Genomic DNA, 5,601 nt, shown 5'->3' with positions numbered 1-5,601 from the left:
AGTTCAAGCGGCCTCCCCCTGCCTATGGAGTATATCCATTATAGTCTCCATCTTAAAGTAACAGAAGCCTCTGGCTCCTTGCTACATATCGTACATGCTTTTTGGTGGGAAAGGGTTGATAAGTTGCCTCCACCTGATGTTAGAAGGGCTGATTGGTCAAAGGATCATACTGTTGTATGAGTCTATTTAGTGCCATCCAAAAAGAATAGCAATATCTTCAAAAAACAAAACAAACAAAACACCCTAACAAACCCTCAAAGAACTTACAAATTAAATTCATGGACTAAAGCCCCAAAATATTATTGCTTCAAATCAGTGCAATGTAATAATCTCAAAGTGAGGAACTCATGTAAAGCTTCATTTACTCATGTAATAACACATCTTTCTAAAAGTAAGTCAAGGGAAATGAATGTAATTCAGTTCTAAGTACAAGTTATATTTGTGTATCAGATATTGTGGCTGACTGCTAGTGTCAGGAGTCAGAGGCTCTCTCACTTTAGGCCCTATGTAGAGGCCAGCCACAGTAAGGGATTAGATTGACTCAGCTTTGCTTGGATTGCTTGTAGCTGATTCTAAATTTCTATTCTAGGTGTGAGCTTGCAAGGACACTTGTGGCGGTACAGAAATTGTTGGCACCATGTCTCCAGCTTTTTGAAATATTAGTTTTATTTCTGCAGAGACCATGGCTTGAACTAATTGTTATGTGCTCAGTGATGGGTTATTATTCCTAGAACTGTTTTTAGTTGTGTTTTATGCTAGCTGCACTTTTGGCCACTTTCATACCCACTGACTGCACAGGAAGTACTGAAAACATAATTAAGAAAATCACCCTTTAGTTAAAAAATGTAACATGTTTGCTTGCAGGTAGTTCTCTGCAGTACTGTACAGAACAATTAAACCCTCTACAGATAGCTTCTTTTACAGTACCTCCCACTGAAAAAAAAAGACTACCTCCAAAGCTGATTCTGGCAGCCTGTTCAGCAACAGCTACCATTTTATTGCACATATAACTTCTTTGTTAGGGGCAGTTTAGTCTGATGCTATTGTTGAATATTGGTTGTTTCCACTGTGCATAAAGCCCTGAAGACTAATCCGACGCAACTCAATTAGGTTATTGATAAGATCATAAAACATAAATAAGAAGTATATCACCAGTGTTTGCTATTGCTGTCATACTAAAACAACTGAAACGGAGCAGGCTCAGCAAGCTCGCATACCCCTTCTTATACCCAATTTGTTTACCACATACAGCTCATAGAATTCAACCCACAAACTGTTTGTATTAAAGTGGAAGTAAAAAAATCCCATTCTACCAGACACGCAAATTATTGAAACTGGTATTTGTCTGGCAATATGAAAACTGAAAATTTACAAGTCAAATCATCTTTGGCTGGTACAAAGAAGAAATCCCCCACTAAATAAATTTAAAAACATTTTGCAAAATGAAAGGTCATATGAATTTTAGTTAGGCCTCCTGACATAAGTGCTGAAATATAATGGGAGCCCAGTTCACAAATTAACATACTTAAAGCCTTTAATCCTTATAAGCATATGAGTGAACATAGATATCTATACATATGACAGTGGTTAATACAAAATGAATCCTATATCTTTTTAGATCGTTAGGCTAACACTACCAATTACTCCTCAGATTAATCTTCAGACTTCTTAATAATTCCACACCAGTACAATGTGGAATATGTACATGATTCCCCTCATGTAGGCACTAAAGATAATAGGGGACAGTAAAAGGGAGAATACATAATATTTTTTACTGTAGTCTAGAATATTGTTTTACTTTTCTGTATTCTAAATACATCTTTACAATTTAGGGTGCTCTTATTTATATTAAATTTAAAGCTCTTTTAGTAGGGCCGCTCTATATTTTAAAGTCCCAAGACTGCAGCACTTGTTCTTGTGAGTAAGGGCCTACTGGACTAGTCCCTAGATCAGGAAACAAACCCCCCCCCCTCTTTTTAATGTATATTACAATGCATATGTGGTAGGGAATGATAGACCAAAATATCTAAGAACCCTACATCACCTAAAAACAGAGAAAGGCAAGGTTGAATGTTCTGTCTTAAAACCTCCAACATAGATAGAATCATCTTACCTATAGTTTCCCTTCAAAATCTGTCAATACTGTGTGTTAAATGACCCACTGGACATCAAACCTGAAAATCCTCCAGGGTGGTTTTTGGCTATTTGGAACCAAAGTGTCACGTTCCTTTTGAATCTCGCTGTAATTCATATAAAGAACCAAAATACTCTCAAAAGGGAATAATGAACTGGAAACTCCCTAGCCACAAAACCTAAGGTCAAGAAGATGTTGAGAAAGGATAAGAAGCCAAGGGGAAGTGACTACAATATTGAATAAAATAAGGAACCTCAGCTTGAGAAAGTTATCTAAACAGGCAACAGACCACACCATCTGTGACTTTGTGGACAGATTGCTAGACTGCGATCTAGGAACCCTGGTTTGTATTCCTTTATTTAGATGGAGCCATACTGATAGTGTCTAACCCAAGGCTGTCCTTAACTATTATGCTGACCATCTACACACTATAACCCTTAAAACTTGATCCTCAGGAGCAATCCATCCCTAGAAGCTCTGCTAAAAATTCTGGGCATCAAGGTGACCCCCATTCTTGCTGCACAGCCTGTCTCTCTTTGCAGTGCATTTGGAACTTAACTGCATGTTTTAGGTTTCAAGCACAGGAAGTCTGCCAGCAGCAGTCTGCCAGTTGTCTGTTTTCCTTGTTCCTGAATTCTGGCCCTTCTGCACCCCATTCTACTGCCCATAAGCTGAGACAAGTTTACCAGGAGAGAGTAGTAGTTCACAGACCAATTCCTTGAAGGGCTCTGCAAGGGAATATGTGATATATTTTAGTGCTTTGGTGAAGAAATAAGAATGATGCAGGTAGCTTTGGTATGGGCTACAGTTATGATCTAGGCAGGGAACAATGGGGCTGAGGCTTGCCGAAGACAACCTCAAGAACAGTCCTAAATAACAGTGTCAATATACTGTGTGCCACAGGTTCCTCTCTGTAAGATGGTGCTAATGATACAGATATCCTTTGTAAAGTACTTCAAGTACCACTGGTAAACAGAGCTAAGTATTATCTCTGTGGGTATAACAGAGCCACTTCACCTGCAGCCACCTTTGGGTATAACAGGGCCCTCTCACATTAAGATGCAGCCATCTCTGGGGTAGGGCGTAGCCGGGTGTAACAGGAACCCCTCACCTGGCACTGGGATACAACCAGTTCTGTGAGAAATACTGAATGTGAGAATGCTACATAATACTTGGGAGTCCAAAGGAACTTGTCACCATGCTGAGAAGAAAACTCATGGAACAAAAAGCTCCTGATGGAAGCAGAGATCTGGGGACATCTTGGATATACTTCCTGATAAGGGACAAATGATGAGTCAGACAAGAGAATGTCAGGGAAAACAAATATTTCATTCTAGAAATGTAAAATATTTTCATTTACTGTAACAAATCCTATCTAAATGAGTTTTGGAAAATTCTTGACTTTTGTTTGAATGAGATATTTCTATTCTTAATAAATGCTGTTTTGGATCATGCTATGTATCATAGACTACTTTAGAAATATCATGCACACAGACCTAAAGATACATGCCCAATAATCTCTAAAAGGAGGCAAAGAAAGGAAAACAGTGTTGTCTATCTATTTTTGTATCAGTTCTCAGTAAAAGAAAACCATAGAATAAGGAGTAGTACTGTTATATGTATGCATGCGTGTACGTGTATATGAAGTTGTTTCCATTTCATAGGGGCTGAAAAGGAACAGTTTTGGGTTTGATTTTGTTTGTTTGTTTTTTCCCCTTTTCTCCAGACTTATTGTTGAGACTCCTGATTTAAATTTTTCAACCAATATATAATAGAGGAGATGAAGCACCATGATGAAATACTTTGGGTCATTTCCCCTTAGCATGTTATTGACTTCAAAGACTAACTCATCATTCATTTCCTCATATTCTCATGAACACAGTTTTTTCAAAGTATACTTAAGAAGAGACAAAACTAGACTTCAGAACTAGGGTAAGAGAAATGAATAAACCCAGGGATCTAAATGCAAAGTAGCATCTCACACAATTATTTGCAATCAGTTTTCTAAATGGGGATCTCATTATGCATGTGTCCACGTACTTTGTAATGGAGCAGTAGTTCCAATAATAAAAGCTGCCATAAAATTTGACATAGGTCACTTTGACAGGCCACAAGGCCAAGCAGGTGTTGCTCAAATTGGGCTCATTGGAGAACTGGGGCTAAATCTGTGACTTGAATTAGAGTTAAACTGATGGCACCAGAAATAAAAGGTTATCTATACCATCCCCAGTCACTAGAACCTGTAAGTCCATTATTTTACTACATATCATATAGAATTCCCATTTCACTATGAGATTAAATTGAGATTTGTATTTATGCTTTATGATTGAGTTCAATTCACTAGAGGGGAAGAAAGGATTAGCCAGCTTTTGCAGCTAAGTGACTTTGACAGAGATCAGTACACAGGAGATGTCAGACAGGTCAGAGGCTGGAACTTCATCTAAATGAGTGTCATTATACTATCACTGTCCCTGATTTGATTTGGCCGAATCCGAATCTGAATATTTGATGCTGATTCGGAGAATCAACGATTCAAACAAACACAGCTTTAAATGTTTTTTCTACATACCTTGAGGTAGCAGGCATGGCTTGTGATCACTGTGATGCTGGGGTGCATGGAGTGTCCCACAGGAGTCCGGAGGGTGGGGGGGGGAGGGGGTCCTCCACATGTTTGGCAGAGAACCAGGAAGTGGACTGGAAGTACTTTCGGTCCACTTCTGGGTGTGCTGCCGAGGGTGCTGGGGAACCCCTCATGCTTCTGTGGGATGCTCCATGCACCCCAGCATCACAGCACTCATGAGCCCCTGCTACCTAGAGGCATGTAGAAAAAACATTTAAAGCTGTCTCTATGTCTGAATTTCCGAATCTTTCCGAATCTCTCCGAATCAATTCAGAGAGTTCCGATTGGATCCAGAGAGATTAAAAGGTTCTCTGATTCAATTCAGATTCGGGGATTCAGCCACTGCATCGGGTTGAATCTCCACCAAATTGAATCAGGGACCGAAGCTTCACACAACCCTACTATTTAGCTCCTCATCTGAGTAATAAGATCTTATATGGCTTCAGATCAAGTTTTAAGAAAAGATAAATCAACCCTGATTATCAAGAAGAAAATTTTAACTGAGTCACACATTAAATGTAAACTTTTTTTTTAAACTACAAAAGTTGACATCTTTGAAATACTGAAGATGTTCCACACTAAATCCTGCACCAGTTTCTATTAGTTTATACACTGAAGCCAGCAATTCTAAACTGAGATACTCAAGCATGCTGCCTATTTTGGAAACCTCCCCCTGTCCAAGACCTTGATCCACCACAGCATCCTTGTATATGTAACCCTCAGAAGCAGCTTTGGCCACAGTCAACATTGTTTGCCTGAATCTCTGGAATTAAATACTATGGCTAGGGACAGACATAACAGATAAATTGGTATAAGTGATCAGAAACTAATTTAAACCTGTAACAGA

At 38.9% G+C, this 5,601-nt stretch overlaps 1 protein-coding gene across 1 annotated transcript in view; it reads left to right on the top strand.

Annotated features, from left to right (window-relative positions):
• Positions 1 to 3,575, top strand: part of LOC102376924 (inducible T-cell costimulator) — a 16,827-nt gene extending 13,252 nt beyond the window's left edge. The window contains exon 6 of the mRNA XM_025196660.1: positions 590 to 3,575. The gene's annotated coding sequence lies outside the window, so the exon portion shown is untranslated. The remainder of the gene's footprint in view (positions 1 to 589) is intronic.
• Positions 3,576 to 5,601: the final 2,026 nt, after the last annotated feature.

Source organism: Alligator sinensis, unplaced genomic scaffold (assembly GCF_000455745.1).
Source record: "Alligator sinensis unplaced genomic scaffold, ASM45574v1 scaffold755_2, whole genome shotgun sequence".
In the NCBI taxonomy this organism is placed as follows: domain Eukaryota; kingdom Metazoa; phylum Chordata; order Crocodylia; family Alligatoridae; genus Alligator; species Alligator sinensis.
Note: the sequence above shows the minus strand (reverse complement) of the source record. Positions and strands in the feature narration are given on the sequence as shown.